The sequence below is a fragment of the Papio anubis genome, chromosome 12, assembly GCF_008728515.1.
Source record: "Papio anubis isolate 15944 chromosome 12, Panubis1.0, whole genome shotgun sequence".
Taxonomy (NCBI): domain Eukaryota; kingdom Metazoa; phylum Chordata; class Mammalia; order Primates; family Cercopithecidae; genus Papio; species Papio anubis.
In genome coordinates, this window is record NC_044987.1 from 19,218,345 (window position 1) to 19,239,046 (window position 20,702).

A 20,702-nucleotide genomic window follows, 5' to 3' on the forward strand; every position below is an offset into this window, starting at 1 on the left:
AGATTGTTGGAGTTTGTATCATTGCCTCAGAGGTGACCAGATATCCTCACTAAAGGAACGTAACAGTTTTCCGGGTTTTAGCTCAAAATGACTATTCACGGTAACACTATATATTTTAAGGATGAATTTATTGCTGCTTGTGTCCGGATACGATTCTCTGCATTTGCTGTTACTTTTGTGCCCGTGTCTCCTCTTGACTTTAACAAGAGGACGTGCCAAATGGAAGGATCAGAATTCCACCTCGAAACTATCATACACTGTAGCCCGAACCTCTGCCTCTTCCTTTTCTCTTCTTTGGCCGTTGTGGAAAGAATGAATACTATCAACCAGCTGAGGTGAACAGAGCCTTGTTCAGATGTTTAAATGCTTCCTTTGCAACTGAGTCATTCACTCTCCCAAGATGAACTTCTTTTCTCATTAGCCATAGCTAACTCACTGTGGAGATGTTTCAAGCTGACTTGATTGTGATCAGACATGATAGGATACAAGGTAACTTGCTGACCCTAAATAGTAGGGGTGAGTCCCCCAAAGCCAAATAACTTGAAAAACTTTACATACTGAGCATTTTAAAAAATCTGTTTATCTTAGTCCAGTAAATGACAAAATCCTTTGGAAAATGGGCATTATTCTCAGGCATGTTCATGGCTGGCCAAATTATTTGGGTTTTGGTGGGATATGACTTTGGGGACTCTTCGCAGGATGCCTGGGTACAGGAGGAGCTGGAATGCTCCACATTAAACCAACGTTTGGAAGCAAGAGGAGAGAAGCATGCTAGAAAACACCCTCCCAGTTGAATGAAAATTGCACTGTATTATGATTTATTCTCTCTTTAGCAAAAGTAAGGGCTTTGTGGTAGGTCAAGATAACTAAATGGGAAAGAAAGAAACAATTGTGTTTTTAATTGGTGTTGCTTCAGGTACTGGGACTGAGAAACTTTTCTTCTTTTTCAGGAGAGTTATGACACGCTGTCGTATTTAGATACTCAGTTTGTGTTACCATTTTTGTTTTGTTTGGTGGTGTTTTGATTTTTTTTCCTATTTTGTTTGTTTGTTTGTTTTTGGCTAAACATATGCGATGCGTGTTTAATTGAATTTCCAAGGCAGCGATACAGGCACCCGTCAAAAAGTATAAAGATTCACTGCAGGTTTTCGGGAGAGGTGGCCATGTGAATTTAACAATCTGCAATGAGAGGGGAAAAAAAGTTTCTGAGTTTGTGTAAGTAGTTGAGATTCCCAAGTAAAACAGCGTCTGTTCTCATGTAGCTTTCTGGGCTAGTTTGGACAGGAGCTGGCATCTCATTTTTATACATTAACAACTCTTGTCAGATTTCTCTAATTTCTTCAGGACAAGTCAAAACCGTTATAGTTCTCCACATGAAAATGTGTCGTGTCCCATCCTGTCCTTTTGCCATCTTTTCTATCAAAGAAACACTAATTATAAAAATTGAACATAAATTTGTGCTGTTTAATAGGTTTGGGTTTAATTTTGCCTCAGTGGGAAGACGTTTCCATTAAAAGAGTCCTTTTTTTTTTCTCTTCCTCCCCCCTTTTTCTTTTGGTAGAACAGTTAGGAAAGGCGTAGGAAATTGATTTTAGTGTCACAAAGGACATTTCTGACAGGAATGTGCTTTGAAATGATTCAAGGCATCTGTTTCTCTTGCATATGCCTAGCACTGCTGAGAGCTGTACCTAGATGAAACTGTTTAACGTGTCAACTCCAAATCCGATCACAATTTACATCCCAGTTGCTTGGTTGGAATTTTTAACATTTCATGAACTTTCTCCCCTAATTTATGAAACAAGCTTCTGCTGAAAGTGACCATTTGTTCTAGATGACAATATGTCATGGTCAAAATTGACTTAGCTTGAGAAGTTATTTGTTTTTGTATGGTCACTTTGCCTGTGAAACAAAATCATCTTTGCAGTTTTTATTTCTGCTGGCAGGGTTTGTGAACGAACACTTGGTGGGTGTTTTTGTTACCATTTGCCTTCCACTGGTGCTATGTCTATCATACAAGCTGGCTCAGAGAATTCCAGTTTTAAGAGTGTCTGAGCACAGAAATTATGGGCACTCTGTTTACTACTGTATCCATGACATCCAGCATGGTACCTTGGAAAGGCACCTAAAATAAATCTTTCATATACAAATGGGGAATGAGCACTTTCGACATAGTCATACTACATAGTCTTAGTCATAGACTCTTGATTCTGAGGGCTCACTCATCTACTCTGCTTATGTTTCTCAGAAATTAGTAAGGCTCAGTTGTATTACTTATAGTGAAGCATGTCCTTTGAAGTTGAAGGGCAGGAGCAATTATTTTGTGTGTGTGAACTTTTTATACTCATAGAAGAAATAATTTACTGGGGATGAGAAGAAAAAGCGACTGTGTTGATGCATAATAGGGACCTGAGCTCATTAACTTAATTGTTTAGTGGCTCCTGACTGTTCTTCTCTCCCCTAGTGTCCCCGCATGTGCCCTTGCACAGTATTTACCCATGAGTTTTGAGTGGAGAATCCTGAGAAGGGCTACTACTCTGGCCTTTCCCTCTGCTAATAAGTCTACAGCCAACCGAGCATAGTGGTGGTGTTTGTACAGGTGTATCCTGGGGGACTAGTTCCCCAGTGGACTCACTTGTTGACCTTGAAGATGCATGGTCACTCATGACTAGTCAGTTGAGAACATTATCCATAATATTGTTATCAATATCTTGCATCTCTATAAGCAGTTCTCTGGGATTGTGTTAGTGAGGACAGAGAGCTTCACATTTGCAATAGCTTGAATGTTTGGAAATTTTCTTTCCCTCACTTACTAGTCTAGGGTGGGTGGTCCAGGTCTGTGGATGGGTTGACTCCACCTAATTGTTCAGTACCTAGGTTAATGGCGGCTCTGCCACCTTTTGCATGTCACTTCTGGAGTCACTCTGGTCATACTGTTTCAGCTTCCCAGAAGGAGAAAGAAGAAAGTACAGGAGGAGCAACCTCAGGCACTAGACTGGAAATGGCACACATCACTTCCACTCACATGGAAAAGAACTTAGTTGCCTGGCTGACCATGCTGCAGGGAAGGCCAGGAAATGCAGAGGAGCAGGCCAGCCTTGTGCCAGGCAGCATGGAAGAAGGGGAAAATGGATTTAGTGGACTGTTAGCAGTCTCTTGGACTTTAGGTTTTTCCCAGTCAGTTAGCTGTCCAGCAGCTTTATATTGTAAAGCTAGTTGATCTTAGACTTTAAATAATAGCTAGTACTATCTATGATAATTATTCCCCCTTTAGGTTTCTTTGGGTCCAAGCTATTTATAAATTGTACTAACTGGCAGAGCACACAGCTTACCTTCTTCTGGTTAATGTCAAGGGCTCAGTAGTTTGCACAGACATATTTTTACCCTTTGAAGTGATAAATTAACATTTGAATGGTTGTTTCATTTCCTTCCACTTTTTTATGTCTGGGACACATGGTAGAATAGGGACATGTTTGTAGATTTGTGATTTCTTCTTCATTTGGGAATATATTATATGTATTATTGGTATGCTGCTCATTCATTGTATAGGAAAACCCAGAAGAGCATAATCACTATTGTCTGCAAATATTATTATATAGTATATGCAGATGGTCATTGCCTAATGTAAAATTAGGTTTCCCTTCAGGATCTTTGTTTAGAAGCAGTTCTTGAGGTGACATGAGAAATCGTAACCAGTATTATTGCTTTCTGCTTTTCTAGTTTTTTTTTCCTCCAAGGATCTAAAAAATCATCTACAGCATACTTTCCTCTGCTTTGATTAGATTTCAGAAACATTGTCTGATTTTTCTGCTCACATTGTTTAGAGAAATTATACTCCCAACCATCTCTTGGCTGCTTTCGGGTGAAATACATCAACATCTTTGAGACATTTTAACCTGTGGTTAGACTGGCTTTAGTCTCTTCTGCTACTTTCCCACAAACAAAGAGTTGTCAGAGTTCTTGCTATGCAATAGATTCTATTTTTAAGGCAGGATTTAGATTATTAGTCATCTGATGTTTTAGGTGTTAGCACAACTAGACACTTAATTTTGGTTTTGTGCCAATGCACATCACCTGGAATTTTATTTTTGGTATGGTGGGGACAAGAAATAAATGAAGTGTGTTCTAAGCTGTTTATTTTATGTAGAATATAATTTTATTTTAAATATACTCTTCCTTGATCTATCTTGTTGCTCTAGTATTGATATGGCATGAAGTAGAAGTAGATGTTTTTCCTGAGTATGATTTACTGTAAGTCCTGTGACTTCAGCTATATTGAGGCTACTACTAATGGATTAGTACATTCCCGCAGTGTATTTATTTAGCATCCTACCCTCCAGTAATCAAAACATGAGATGCTTCAGTGTAGAACTGCTTGCTAGAGGTGATGGAGAGAAAACACACCTCTCTAGTGGTGATATTAATCTGTTTTCACTGTCTTGTGAATGTGCTTAATGTCTAGGGCATGTTAAATTGAGTTATCCAAAAATAGAGTCCCTGAAATTTAAATAAAGCGGCATTGGAGCAAGAAACTATTCATTCTTTTTCTGATAGTTAACCAGTTGCCACCTTTCCCAGCTCACATTATAGCAGCTCCTATGGGTGTCACTACACTGTCACATTGTTCTGTAATACTCTGTTTACATTTCTGTCTTCTGTACCAGACTGTGAGCTTCTTGCAGGAAGGGAATGTGTTGTATTCATGTTCGCATGGAACTTCTAGTCACTAGCTGATGAACAAATTTAAAAAATGAAGAAACATTAAATACATTAAGTAGGAAAATCTTATGCTTGTGCTGATAGGTGAAAACTAATCTGATGACATTCCTTTAAAATTTGTTCAAACAGGTTGGTATTTGTGATTTCTGGATATAGGGAATCTTTTTGTTGCCCATCACTGCTCATCTGATTAATCTTAGTTTTCTTAAAAAATCAAGAAAACATAAACACCATGTATATTGGTCTAAAACGATACAAATGATAACATGAAAAAGAGAGTTTTCCTCACTGAGGTGTGTCTGACTTCCTGCAAGCTCAGCCTGTTTTCCCATCTGTCAAACTGGGGGAATAACGGGACTTAGCTTTTTGGGACTGCTGGGAGGCCTGAATGAGATATATTTGACCCTTGAACAACATGTGTTTGAACTGCAAGGGTCCACTTATACGTGGATTTTTTTCAATCAAACATGAATGGCAAAAATAGTATTTACGGGATGTGAAACCCACGGTCTACACTAAGGGCAGATTTCCCTATCCTCACATTCTGCAGGACCAATGGCAGTACTTGAATATGCGTGGGTTTTGGTATATGCAGAGGTCCTGGAACTGATCCCCAGAATACACTGAGGGATGATTATATTTTGTGGCGGGCTTAGCCCAGTGCCTCACACCATAGTAAGCTCCCAACAAATGTTAGTCATGACAATCATGAGAATTGTTGTAGTTTTTTTCATTTCCTGAGACGTCTTCCATGATTATTAAATCTTTTAAATTTTTATTACCTATTTTTTATACTTGATTTTTTTTTTATACTTGATTTTACTGTTAAATAGTTCATTTCGACAGCAATCATCAAATAGTGTCTTTCATTACCATGACTAGAACTCAGGGAAAGTTAGGATAGCTCTCTACAGTCATGGAAAACAGGAGATAATAAGATCATCTTTCTCTTTGTAGGGATGTCATATCATGAAGTAGCTGAACTATGTAAAGTGGTACTTGTTTGTTTATCCAGCATGTAATGCCTGTAACAACAAATAGAATCTCTTGGTATCAGATGGTTCTGAAAGCTTGCACAGAACACAGTGATATGATAAGATGCCACAGACTTTAATGTTGCCCACAAATACTACTCTTCTTTTTCCTTCATTTTTAAGTGTATATTTCTGGGTCAGACACTGAAATGTATTTAAGCATTTCTCTGCTAACCTTTTATTGAAGCAGGTATTTATTTTCTATTCTTTCTAAGATCTAGTGATGAGGTGCAGTGCCACCTCACTTATCTGGAGGCCATGTATCAGATAACCTCAGCTATCTGGAACATAGCTGTGGCTTAGGAGTAAACCAGAAAGGCCTCAAGCTGCCATAGGTGTCACACAGTCTTTGCATTAAGGCCTATGCACACTACTCAAAGAAAAGCCCCAGGGTTTCACCAACAGCAAATCTGTCTTAATTTTGCAATCCTGTAGAACTTGTACAAAATCTTATCTGTTACTTATCTTTTCTCCACCCCCCCATACATACATGGGAACTAGAAAATTTGAGTTTTGAGAGGTACAGAGTTGGGGAGGTGCTGCTAGATACAAGTAGGCTCAAGTAGCATGAAGAATTCATTGATAACACTTAGCAGGATGCAAGTGTTGACCTGAATCAGCAATAAAGGTAAAATTCTTTTTTATTTTCACTCTGTTTAAGAAGGCAGGTACTCTATAAACTTCTGGAGTATTTTCGTCAATTATAATTTAATTAAAAACTGTCATGATGATTCCAGATAAATTGGAAATTTCCTTTTTCTCTGTTATTTCTGCCTACTTATGAAGTTTCATGGGCATAACCTTTTACTTATGAATATGTTTCCTTTACTTGCCTTTCCCCATTGTGCATATATGATTCTTTCCTACTTTTATTTTTTTCCCATCGAAGGAATAAAAATAAACATTTAGGTAGTAGAGAAGCTTAAGATGTCTTGAATAGTACATTTGCCAAAGTTTGTATTTTTAATTTTTAGCACGCCATTCTACATTAACTACCCCATCCCAAATACCCAACAACAGCAAACCCAGCTGTGTCAGCCTCTGCTTTCCCTCCAGGACTGGGTTTATAAGCATGAGGCTAGGGATTACTCTCAAGTATCAGTAGAATTTAGCACCATGCTATGCACATAGAAAGTGCTCAGTAATTCTCACAGCAACAGTTATTTGTGATAGATATTGTTGTTATCCCCATTTATAGGTGAGGATGTGGAGGTTCACAGAGATTGAGTGACTTGCCTCAAGTCACACTGCCAGAGGATAGAACCAGAAATCATATCTCGCCAGCTGGTCCTTTAGTCCATGTGTCTGATTGTCCTAGCTGCAAGGCTCACTGCTTAGCTTCAAGAAAAGCTTGGCATTTCTGGACTTCCCATTTCAGTTCTACATAACATGAAAACAGATTCGTGTTTCCTAACTGACAAAAAAGAAAAACGAAGGACTGATTGAAATCCGTTATTAAACTTCTTTGAATGATTGAATTGGCATAAATGCCTAGCTCAAAGAAAATGAACTATTTTAAAAGCAGTAATATTTCATGATGCTTTTTTTCCCCAATTCACCTATTCTTTTCATTTTTACTTTGACAGAATTCTTGGGTTGTATATTAAAAAGCCTATGGGTTAAAGCTAATCTTATATGTTTAAAATTATACATTGACAATCTTTCTTTTGGTTTTCCTTTTCTAAACTTTTTTGGAGTGTTGACAACTTTAAAAGAAATGGCATGTTCCTTTAACCCTAAGAACATTTTATTTAAATTTAGTCACTGGTTTGGAGAAAGAATAAACAGAACTTTTCATTTAAATGTTCTCATATCTTGGTAGAATGAATGGGTAGTGATATGATTTATAGCTTGTATAAGAATAAAGAATATAAAAGAAAATTGAAACCCAAAATTATTGGTTTCAGCAGAGCATTTCTGATTTAATTCTAAATTGTGAATACCGTTTACATCTTGCTTAAATGTTTCTTGCCAGTTTGTAGAAGCAAATCTCTACCTTTGTGTGACACACAGTTTAACTGAATACTCATCGTCTATATAGATAATTTAAAATTAAGAGAGGTAAATCATCATTCATATCTAGCATAGTGCTTCAATAAATATTTGTTGATTGAATAAATGAATAAATCAAGGAAGGAAAGGGAGAGACAAAAGGAAGGAAGGAAAAGAAGGAAAGGAAAGGAAGAAAGGGAAGAAAGGAAGGGAGGAAGGAGGGAGGGAGGGAAAGAAGGAAAGAAAAGGAAAGGAAAAAGGGAGGGAGGGAAGGAAGGAAGGAAGGAAGGAAAAAGTAAAAGATTGCTGTGTTACACAGTAACAGGAATAGCACCCACACTTTACGGAAAAGTTTTTGGTATCATAGATATCTACACCTTTCTACGAGAAAACTAAAATGTGAAAAATAGAATAGGTTACTTTGTGGAAAAAAACACTAACACTACTGTTTTGCAGACGTACCATAGATCAGCTTTGCATAACATGGAAATTATCTTGCATTGTCTTCATTTAAATATTTTCTAGTATATTTATTGAATAAAAAGACAGATATAGAATTAACGGTGGTTACAATTTCTGTATATATGAAGCATCTACCACTGTCTTTGACTTAACCCTTCTTATGTCTGAGCTTCAATCATGAGTTTTTCAAAAAATTATTTCTAGAAAGCAGAATTGGGTTTCTTTAATTGACAGTGGAGTGTTTTGCTCCAGAATACTGAAATACTCTGTTGTGATATTGGAAACTTTCACCAATTAAGGACAAAAACCTTCTCATATATATATATATATAGTTTGTGTCTCTTACAGGAATCGTTTTAGAAGTTCATGTAGACTTATTTTATTGAGGCTGTTGAGCAATGTCTTTTTTCTACTTCTCCTTGTGAATTTTATTTGGATATTATTTGAATAGTCTCAGAGGTAGCAGATCTTTATTTTTTAGTATAATTTATTTGGAATCAGCCCAGAGTTATTCGGAATCATGCTGTTAAGGTGGACACTGAAGTTGTGGATTTAAAAAAAGAAAGCCCAGTTGTAGCTGTAAAACACTAGGGTGTAGGTATGACACATCAATTGTCATAGAAGCGAAGGATATAAGGAGTAGCTCAAAATATGCAGGACCAATGACAGTATTGTTCGAATAAGCATATGACCCTTCAAGGCAACTATTGTGAAGAGTAATTCTCTCTTAAAATTTTAAATCTATAAATTCCAGTGGTTTTTCTTCAAAGTTTTAAAGTCTCACCTTACATAGACTCAAAGACTGATGTGCAACAGTAGGACAAGAAGAACCTGAATACTTAGGACCTAGTTAATCCTAAAGAGCTGAAGCTAACCATAAAGATCACTGTCAACCTTGGCATTAGCCTATTTTAGTAATTGGGCTCAGTGTGTGTGTGTGTGTATATATATTTTTTCTGGCTTAACTAGTTGAAAATTCATTTAAAAATGTTCTTCTGATTTTTAAATTTTGTATTTATATTTTTTGTCTTCTTGTCTCATTGGAAACAGGGTAACTGCATTTTTGGTGTTCTTGCTGAGAGAGGATAGGGCCCTTTGAGGAACATGTTTTCTGATTTGCAAGATCTGGATACCTGGGACATTAAAATTTTTCAAGTTACTTTTTGCAAAGGAAAATTGCTAAACATTATTTAGCCTCTTGTAATCATAAATGCTGACTTCTGCTTACAGTATTTTACCAAGAATGGCTAACAAATACTTTTAAAGGGGTTAGAGGCATATCTATAACAAGTATCTCTGCAATGTGGAAAATTAAGCTTGGCCTCTAATATGGAAATTGAGATAAATAGAAATGAAAGCATTTAAATATATGTTATAAATATCATGTACATTTGATTGGCCTGAAATACTGTAACTATTTGAATGCTATTGCATGATGCCAGCTCTCTCTTTGACATTCTGACTACATCACTCACTCACTCCATGCTACCCTGCATGGAATATTGATGGAAAACTTAAATCCTTCTCATTTTGAAAAGTGAAGCATGGGTAATTAAGCAATGCATCCGTAAGTTGGACACTAGGTTTTTACTGAGGCCCAGTAATGAATAGAAAGTGCATTACCCAAATTAAAACTGTTGCATGTCTATATGTTTGGACATTGACATGTCTGTGAATTTCATTACTAGATAGTGAAGTCATGCTTATCAAAGCGCTTTCCAGAAATTTCCCTTGTATTAAAGCTTTGGTTAACTTCTAAGTTAGTCAGGGGAGATAATCCGGTGACACTTCATCTTGCTTACTAATTTAAGAGTAGTCCTAGATAATCCTACTTGTCAATGACCCGGAAATCTAAGACAGAAAACAAGGCCTTTCTCTTATACCGTGTTCAGTACTAAATAAATGTTATCCCAGATTCTGTTCTGTACCAATGACTATGAAAATTTTTAGATACTTACCTGGCAGGGGTATGAAACCCCATCTCTACTAAAAATACAAAATTAGCCGGGCATGGTGGCACATGCCTGTAACCCCAGCTACTCGGGAGGCTGAGACAAGAGAATCGGTTGAACCCGGGAGGCAGAGGTTGTGGTGAGCCGAGATCGTGCCACTGCCCTCCAACCTGGGCAACAGAGCAAGACTCTGTCTCAAAAAAAAAAGAAAAAAAATTTTGAGAAGAATTCTGTTATATCTATGTCTTTAATATAGAGCTGCTAAAAGTGAGTAGATGACCATTAATCTTAGTAGGTGATGTACAGTCATGCATTGCTTAACAACGGGGATACAGTCTAAGAAATGTGTTGTTAGGCAATTTTATCATTGTGTGAACATCACTGAGTCTACTTACATAAACATAGATGGTGTAGTCTACTGCACACCTAGGCTCTATGGTATGGCCTGTTGTTCCTAGGCTACAAACCTATACACATGTCCCTGCACTGAATACTGTAAACAATTGTAACACAATGGTAAGTAAGTGTTTGTGTATCTAAACATACCTAAACATAGTAAAGGTACAATAAAAATACAGGATTATAATCTTATGAGACCACTATCCTGTATGCAGTCCATCATTGACCAAAACATTGTTACATGGCACATGACGGTATGTGTGTGTGTGTGTGTGTGTGTGTGTGTGTTATATGTCCTCTGCAAATATCCCTTAATTAAAATTTTGAAGTTAGGTAATGTTTATTGCTGAAATTAGTTTGATACATAGAAAAATGTGTAGGAATTCTATATAATCAAAATTATGTATTATACTGCCTGAAAGTTTACATTGCATATTCTTTTTACACTGTAGCAGAATTTGATCAGAACTAAATATCCTGAAATGAATGAATGGCTGGTCTGTTTCTAGCTCTAACATGAGTCACTAATAAAGTATTTTGGCGCTTCGTGTTTTTGAATGCCTTAGAATTGGGCTGTTGCCCATCCTAAAAAAAAAATCTAAAGTCAAGATGCTGGTTCCCTGTTAGCTACAGAAAACACAAAGGGGGAGGAGGGAGCTAGTGCTGGTAGAATAAACTCGATTTTAATAGAACTTTAAAGAATCCCTCTTTCATTGTGGCCAGCCAGTGCTCTATGTATCCCTTACCTCATTGTGCTGTGATTCTCCAAGCAAGAGGGGAGAGAAAAGATTGAGAATCAAGGTGCAGAGAATAAGCAGTAGAGACCAAAAGGACAAAAAAGCAAAAACTGACTAGAGGAAGCAGAGGACTGAAAACACAGAAAAGCAGAGGAATTTCAAAGACAGAATTGGATAGATACATATTAAAACCAGTGAGAGAGGAAAGTTCTTTCTGGTAATGTGAACTGGGTTGAGGCCTGTGTATATAATCAGAGACTTGTCTGAGCTGGAAGGCGCCCATAGGCGGGAGTCCAGAGAATCTTGTGACCTTCTGGGTGTTACATGGCAGGTGAGGCTAGAATCTAATTTTTTTCTATCTCGACATCATCTCCATTAAGTACTTGTCAAGCTTTGACTTGAGGGCTCCGGGTGATTTGGTTTTTGGTGTCTCTCTCAGAAGGTGGTTTCCTCACTTAGTTGAGTGAGTTCTCATTTCACCATCTGAGCTTCTGTGTCTCCTGTCTAGGTGTCTATTTCTTGCATGGTTTAGACAGTCTGTGCAGTCTTCAACTGTAGTTCTGACTAAGAGGAGTCGTCATAATTTACCCTTCATTTCTGTCAGAGACGGACAGTTGATAGGTTTTTGCCGTTGTTTACATAATGATTCCATACAGCCAGAAGCACAAAGGCAGTGACCTCATATTACCTGGTAATTTACTCCCAAATCAAGGACAAAAACTGTCTGACAATAGGCACTTGATAAAAGTGAAGCTTGTCATTTGTTTCCTTTCTTAATTTGAGCTGTGAATTTAACATATTTGTTGTCATTTTATTAATATTTATATGAGTATGTAGCAGAGTTTTATCTTACACCATTTTAATTCTTTGTATACCTGTTTGAGGTATGATATCCAATCAGATAATTTCTTTGATAATTCTAAGATGAAATACATAGGTAGTAAATGTGTCATTTTTAGCACAATATCTCTATTTAAGTTTTCTTTGAAGTCAGGAAGTTTGGACATAAGCTGTTTATTATGCCATAGTTCTATCTCTTCCTAAAGAAAACCTACCATTGAATTAACTTTTGCATAGTGTTTTTCTATCAAAGCATTTGATCCTTGTTTCTGCAAGATAATCCTAAGAACTTTTTATTTTGAGAATAGAAGACCATGATGGATTTAATTCATAACGGGGAGCTGCTGCAAGGAATGTAAATGTAAGCGCTTGATAAGGTAGGATTTCCTAGTTGCTATGGCAACCTTTGGGTCATGAGCCTGAGAAAATATAAAGTAAGTCCTGAAGCTGTGAAGATGATTATAAAATTTAACTGTCATTCTTCATTTAGAGTTGATGGCAAACATTATTTACTTAAGTTTATCTCAAGGCAGGCGAAGATCCATTTTTTAAAATCTGAGACTCAGATCACAAATGAATCCATGTTGCACATGTCTAACATTATAAAGCACATGCAGCATTTATTATTCTAACCAGACTATTTGTACATAATATCCCTGTAGATTTGGTCACCTTCCTATGGAAGCTGACAGTTTTCATCTCTTGAATTCTTAATGAAAACTGTAGAATGCAGTTATATACATTGAGTAATTTTGCAAAAATGTGTGTGCTTTCCATGCCAAAAAGAAGGCCTAGGGGATTGTATAGGAAGGAGGCCTTTGTGCCTTCTTTTCAGGTTTAAATATAAATGGCAAACTGTTTAGGGTGGACAAGCGCCAGGATATTAATACAGTTGTATATTCTCAAAATATATCACAACCTGGAGATTAAAGAGATAGGTTAGAACCTATTTCACTAATTCTTCCCATCTCCTAGTAGGACACAGGGTTGTGGGGAGGGGGAGTAAAATCTGCTTTTTCTCTGAGGAAAGAATAGATTTGGGGTGTCAAGTTCCTAAATTGAGATGTGACCTTTACCTGTACACTATGACAAAGTGCCAGTTTTTCTTGCTTTAGCTTTTACAGAATGCTGTTAGTTTGCACTAATGACCTATGAGACCCATTGCAAATTACCCAGTCTTGCAAATTAGTGAGTATGTGAACAAACACTATAAAACTATCAGATACAGGATCAAACAAATGTCGTTTATTGCAGGAAGAAAAATAGACTTGCATATGGAGAAGGAATGCATTTTGGCAACCAGATAAGTGCTTTCCTGTTGTCTGCTTGCCCACCGGGGAACGTCAACACATGATATGGTCTGTGGCAGCCAATGGCTTACTGGCTCTTGGGCAAAAAACATCATTTTTTAAAATGCAGGCATAGAAAATCTCAGTGATTACATGCATACTGGAATCTGGTATTGAATTGTTTCCCTTATACTTTGCCTCCTTAAAAGTATTCCCCTTTCCAGCTTCATATGCTGAATGTTTACACTAGAAAGGAGAACAGGATTTAAGGCTATTAAGAATAGCATGCATACCTGGCCGGCTTTTTTGTACCACACCCATCTGAACCTGGGGGATTATTTGTTGCTCCCCTTTTGGGGGATGAGGTAGAATCCAGCCCACACACCCAGCAGCATACACTCTGCTCATCAAAGCACTTTTCTTAGTTGGTTTGTTTTCATGTCTAGTGGCAGAAATAGCCGCTCTTTTACTTTCCTTTCTTCTTCTGGCATCTTGTAATTGCAACCGGTAATGTGGCTTCCTCCTAACCTGGAAGCAGCACAGAGATGGCAGCATTTCCCCACTCACACACAGCCTTGCTCCTGGCTATCATCCAATGCTGCTACTGTTGGGTCATCAATGGTGACCCAGTGCATCACCGTTTGTCTATCGCTCCATCTCCCTTCATTGAGAACTTTTCCTGGGCCAACTAGTTGCCTCCTTTATTTTTGTCACCCTGGCTACGTATGTTCTATCAGGTTTGCTAATAGCAATAGCCCCAATAGCAAAAACTATATCAATAATGAACATTTTCTTTTTTTCTTTTTTTTAGGTAAGAACATGAATATTTATTTAGAATGAGAAAATAAATAACAACAAAGTACAAACTTTAGAAAGCTAACATATACCATAAACTTCACAAAATCTAGAAAATATAATTGTTTGAATTGCCTGATATGACTCTATAATACCTTTCCCGCTGTATTTTTATAGGAAACATCTGGAAAACTCCCATCAGGTGTCTTTGATATATCAGTTTAAAAGATGCACTTGCTATTTGTAGGTTTCTTATAGGTTTGGGGTTACAAACATGGGAATCTGAGAAATTCTATTTCACATAATTATGAGAAAAAACATTTCTTTTTTTTCTGAACTTTAGGTTCAGGAATACATGTGCAGGTTTGTTACACAGGAAGACTTGTGTCATGGGGGTTTGTTGTACAAACTATTTCATCACCCCGGTATTAAGCCTAATACTCATTAGTCATTTTTCCTGATCCTCTCCTTCCTTCTACCCTTCCCCCTCCGATAGGCCCCAGTCTGTGTGGTTCCCCTCTATGTGTCTGTGTGTAGTAATGGACATTTTTAAATTATGTAGTAGGCACTGTGGTAATGTGTGTGTGTGTGTTTACTGAATGTTTTACCTGATATAATTTTTATACATACATATATATTTCACTTCATTTTAAAAATTATAGAGTAACATTTTATTTTGTGTGTGTATAGTTCTAAAGTTTTAACAAATGTATATGTTCTCAAGACATAGAACAATTTTGTCACAACAAAAATCTTCCTCATGCTCTGTGATAAGCATTTTGAGTGACTGCTGTTTAATTCTTATAATGTTATGGGGTGTGTACTGTTATCTCTTTTTTACTGTTTTATTTTTAATTTTTGCTGAGGAAGGTGAGACTCAGAGAAATTGAATAACTAAGCCAAAGTCACACACTAAATGAACAGGGAAGCCTGGATTGGAACTTGGAACTAAGTTCTGTCTAAGCCTAGAATTCCAGCTTTTATGCATTATTTCACATTACTGCTAACAGAACATGGCTTGGGGGCTATATGATCAGTACAAAGGTCTACATGTTAGTTTTATATGATATAAATGTGATGTTGCACCTTGTAGATGATCACAAGATATTTTTATGTGATGCACTCTCAAAAGACTCTGAAAGACTAGGGTTATTTTTTGTTTGTCTGTTTTGTTTTGTTTTGACTTCAAGTAAGACTAGTAAGAGGACTGAATTGAACATCTCAACTGGAAACCATTAGTGCTCTGCTTTTTAAACTAAACTTCCCAACACCAAAGTCTCATTACTGTCATGCCTGTTTCCCTCCCGGGCTGTGTCATACACATAGAAAGTGAAGCTGGGCTTTTTCATTTGCCATGGCCAACTCACACTATCCTATCCCTCTTTTGAAAAAAAAAATAAAACCCTTTTCAGTAGCTGTGGGCTCCTCTGTGAGGGTGAGTCAGCTTTAGGAATAATAACCACAATCTTTCATCCACGCCTTCACTCTAATGTGCTGATGCTCAAATCATCCTAAATATCAATACAGAATTTTGCTTTAGACTAGTGATTCTCCTGCCATCACTCAGTATAAATCCCTTGAAGTGCAAAAGAAACTATGAGCAATAAAGGAGGTGCTAAAGTTCTATTTGAGCTGGGGGCGGAGGCAAAATGCTTTGCTCAAGGAAAGGCTAGTGCTTCCTAGATGGTTAGAGAAACTCCCTTCTCCTCAGAACTTTTGCAGTTTGGAGCCCAACCTTAAATTGAGCTTTACTAGGATAAATGTAGTTTCATGACCAGAGCCTACATGTATATCTCACAGTTTTAAACAGTGTATTCACCTCTTCTGGATGATCATAATCAGTGATGATCATGGTGAAGCTATGAGGAAGCAGCCCTCCATGTGCTCGCTTTCTTCTTGTCTTTCCTTCTCATAGTTTTGCTTCTTAATTATAATGATGCTAGACGCAGGCTGTTAAGGTACATTGTAAAAAAGGGATACAAGCATTCCCTTTGTATAGGTTGAGAAATATTACTCCAGCAAATTTTGTTTCAAGAGTTCTTCAGGACAGAATTTGGATAGTATGGGTTTTCTGTGATATATATGCTTAAGAAGTAATATTCACTGTATATTGGTATAAAAGAAAGAAAGGGAGCCCGATATCAACATAAAATTGTATTTTGGATTCTTTGATGCCTTAATTTTATCTTTCTCAAGGCAGCATCTTAGACCTTCACTCCTGTGATAAAACACGCTCCTGTCTAAAGACAGATGATGGGGTCCATTTTTAAAGTGAGGCTGTATTGAAAGCCTAAAAGCCAAGAAAAGAGCTTCTATCTTATATTTGTGGTTACCATTCATGATGAAGAGGGTGGGAATCATTGCCATAATTTAGATGCAGGAGCCCCTTGAAAATTCTCGTCTTCAGGAGGTCTCTAGGAATGTTATTCACATCATCACTGAGTAGCTAATAGTACTGAGAGTTGTACATAGCTATGTTTGTGTTTGTTTTAATGTTTTACTTCCCTTTTTGTAGCCTAATTTAGGCTGGATCAACTAAAAAAAGTCTGTTGCATTTGCTTTTTATAATACATTTAGAGTAGATAATCTGAAATCACAGTTTTCAATCAGAAAGGAATTTTGGAGGCTTTTATGGAAAGATTACTACAAACTAAGTTTTCTTTCCGTTTTTTCTGATTTAGATTCCTTGAATGCACTTTGTTAATGTCTGAACACTGAATCAAAGAGTGTATTTCTCCCATTTTTAAACATTGCAAATTCAAGGCAGGGGCCTCTGCTTCTGTCTTCAAATGAATGAGAATACCATTTTAAGAGAAAATGGCGGCTAAAGTGTCAGTGCTCTGTATCACCTCTATCAAAGAGACTGATTACAATGTTGATGGTGATTTTCAAGGCCATCTCCGTCTTGCTTCTGCTTCTTAAGAATGTATAATGGAGTCCAACCTTAAGACAAATAGGTCAAACTGCAGAACTCTGCAGGAATATAAGAACGGATTTCAAAATAATAAAGCCGTGCAACTTTGAGATTCTATATACTATATAAGTATCTCCTAATTTAGAGGACATACCTTTTAAACATCTTTCCATCAGGATGCATATTGGTGCCTGATCTTACCATTCTCATGCATTTTCAGCTATTCTAGAATTTATTGAGTTACTGATGTTTAATCTTGAATGATGGTTGAAGAGGAGAAAAAGTACATACACTGTGTTCACCAATTCTCACTGCTGATAAACTGAAAACAAATTGTTCTCCCTGTGGGGCAGGAAAAAATATTTTTGAGAATATCCCATCTGCAGATAAAGTCAGTGGCCATTTGTGGTCCTGTCAAAGATAAAAATAAATGCCATGTTCAGCTGTATTAAATACTGTACTTGAGCATAAGGGAGAGTGTGCATTTGTCTTATTTCATTTGTCTTCCCAGTCTGCGCCCATTTAGTACTGCAATAGCAGTGAACTTCACGCGCAGTCAGGCCCGCTCTTTCATGTTTCCTTCCAGTTCTAAATTGAAAATATTTTTTTGAAAAGAACTATGACAAAAGCAATTTGAGTTAGTGATATCCTGAAAGAGAACCCAATTTAAGATTACCTTTATGGTTGGTCATTGTTACCTACAGTAGGCAGATGTCATGGTGATCTTCTTGATATTAGTATTCCGAGAGAGTCTGACCTGACAGTGTTCAGGTAACATCACAGATTGGGCTATAATATTGAAATTTCAAGTGCTGGAGCAAAGGGCTGCTCGCGGAAAGCTAGTGCAGAGAGAACCACTGTAACTGAGGAGGGCAGCCAGCCATTCTCCTCATCCTTCTATAGTTAGTAAATACCACGTGACAGTGAGTGGCTAATTAAAATGTGTGGAGCGTGAGCTTTGTAACTGTAAACTGTAGAGAAGGAAATCGGAAAACAATGGTGTCTTCGCTGATTTTCCGACCTGTAACTTAAAATGTTGTATCTTTCCAACTCTTTCTCAAAAACTCACCACGCTGGTGAAATGTAATCATATCTTTCAGATTTGTGTCATTACAACTGTAACAGGATCAATGATTCATGAACATACGGAGCTAAAGTCTCTTACAAGATGGAGTGGTGACCAGGAGGAGAAGTTGTTGTTAAAGAGGACCATCTGTCTTTGAAAGTGTGATTTACTGAGGCGTTCACCTCTGCCCCAAGCCATGAAGACAGGATCTAGTGACTGGGTCTCATCGCCTTTCTCTTCCTGCCTCCTTCCCTTTCTTCTTCTCCTCATTCTATCCTTAAAGCCAGAATCAGTCAAGAGATTCAGTAAGAAATGATGCTACTGTGAGTCACATAGCTTCTTAGAGCATCTTATTTACGTTCCTAAAATCCCTACCAGACAAATAACAAGTGTTACAATTGTTTCTGTGTTTCAGATGAGGAAGCCAAGACAAGGAGATGAATTGGCATGCCCAACACAGAAGGGTGTCAGTAGCATTGCTGAGACTTGTGTCTAAGTCTCTGCTTTGTGGATTATTCACAGCAACAATTATTCCCGTGAGAATCCCTAATTACCACCTACATCCCTGTCAGTTGGTGGTGAATCTGTAACAATTCACAAACTGCATATTCTGCCTCTGTGTGATGAGGGAATCCACTCTAATTTTACACTATGCAGAAATGAAATGAGAGGCCAATGTTACTTCTAAGGGACCATGCAGTGCAGTCCAGAGGCAAATATGAATGACATCTAGCTCTGCCGTTTTGGCTGTTCCACATTAGTGCAGCTCTCCATTCATCTACATAACCAAGAGTTAGTTATTCTTAAACCCCAGTGTTCTGTCTACTCATGCACAATTTACCTGCATTTCTCAAATTCACCATCCCGTAGTGTGTTTGGCTTTCAAATCCATTTTGGTGCTTACAGTTTGTGTCATGTTTTTGGCCCTTAGGGATGCATTGGATCACATAGGATAATCTATTGAACATATATTAGTTTCTTGATCTCAGTAGAGTAATGGATGCTGAAATGTTTCAGCAAGATGTATTCTGTAACGATTCAGGAATTGCATACTCTGCCTGTGTCAGAAGCACAACATGTATGATTTTATTTGTGGCTTAATCAACAGGAAAAAATGCCAAGCAGCTTTGACTAGCTGGCAGTGGATCTGTTTGTGTTTGCCTTATTTTCTCTATAAGACACCTGCTGGAGATGAGAGCCGGCAGAAACACCGAGTAGGTATCCAGGGCTTCATTATAGCAGTATCTCTAATGATCAAAGAAGCCTTTTTTTATACAATCTTGTTCCTGATCATGCAGCTGAACATCTGTCTACCTGTCTGTCCACCTTTTAATTGCATCATCCAGGTCTCTCTGATCCTAGACGGTCTGTCAATGCAGCTCTGCTTTCCACCATTTCTGATCATAGTTAACACAAAATTTCCCACAAAGCAAAACAGTAAAACTGAGAGCTTTCTAATAAACTTGAACTGAACCATTTTATGAGAAGTTGATTTTCTATTGCATATCCAGTGAAACCCTTGTGCTAATTTATTCTTCAAAGCCAAATACTGTATAGCAAGGTGGGGAATGTACTATAGGAGTACTTGAAGCATTGTATTTACTGGATACAAAAGGAGCTTGTTCTACACAGATGCTGCAATCTGCTAAACACTGATTTGTTTTAAAACATTGGCAGTAGAAAGTCAGGAATTTAATTCACTGATTTATTTAGGTATTCACTTGTCAAATACTTATTAAGACAAACCCATTATGTATAGGACTGTGTGTGATTCGAAAGGGAGATAGTGTCCACACTCTAAAGATGAGATTCATGTAGATTAATTGTAAGAAAAACATTATACATTGATTTCTATAAGAAAATACTCAAAAAGTGGTGTAGTGCTTGTCTCAGTCTGTTTTGTCTTGCTACAACAGAGTACCCGAAGTGAGATAATTTATAAAGAAAAGGGATTTATGTAGTTCATGGTTCTGCAGGCTAGGAAGTTTAAGGGCATGTCCCTGACTTCTGGTGAGGGCTTTCATGCTCTGTCGTAACATGGTGGAGAAGATCAAAGGGGACGCAGACACATGCAAAGAGGAGGAAACCTGAAGAGTGTCCTGGCTTTATAACAACCCACTCTCTGGGGAAATAATCCATTTCCGCAAGAGCTAATCCAGCCTCACCAGAGTGAGAACTCACTGCCGCGAGAACCAGCACCACGACGTTCATGAGGGACGGCCCCCATAGCCTGGACACCTCCTACTAGGCCTCACCTCCCAAGCCCACCACACTGGGGATCAGATTTCCACATGAGTTTTGGTGGAGACAAACTTAAAGCATAGCAGTACTCCAGTGGAGGGAAAACTCACTTCCAGTGGGGCTGATAGAAAATGGCTTTGTGGGCCAGGCACAGTTGCTCATGCCTGTAATCCCAGCATTTTGGGGGTCTGAGATGGGAGGATTGCTTGATTCCAGGAGTTTAAGACCAGCCTGGGCAATGTAGTGAGACCCTGTCTTACTAAGT

The 20,702-nt window shown here is 37.7% G+C and overlaps 1 protein-coding gene and 1 long non-coding RNA gene across 8 annotated transcripts in view; both read left to right on the plus strand.

Annotated features, from left to right (window-relative positions):
- CADM1 (cell adhesion molecule 1) overlaps positions 1 to 20,702 on the plus strand; it is a 332,199-nt gene that overhangs the window by 189,716 nt on the left and 121,781 nt on the right. The gene's annotated exons all lie outside the window — the stretch shown is intronic.
- LOC103877923 lies at positions 10,819 to 19,672 on the plus strand. The gene is made up of 2 exons (XR_001895169.2): positions 10,819 to 14,232; positions 18,231 to 19,672. It is a non-coding gene; the product is annotated as an uncharacterized LOC103877923 (long non-coding RNA).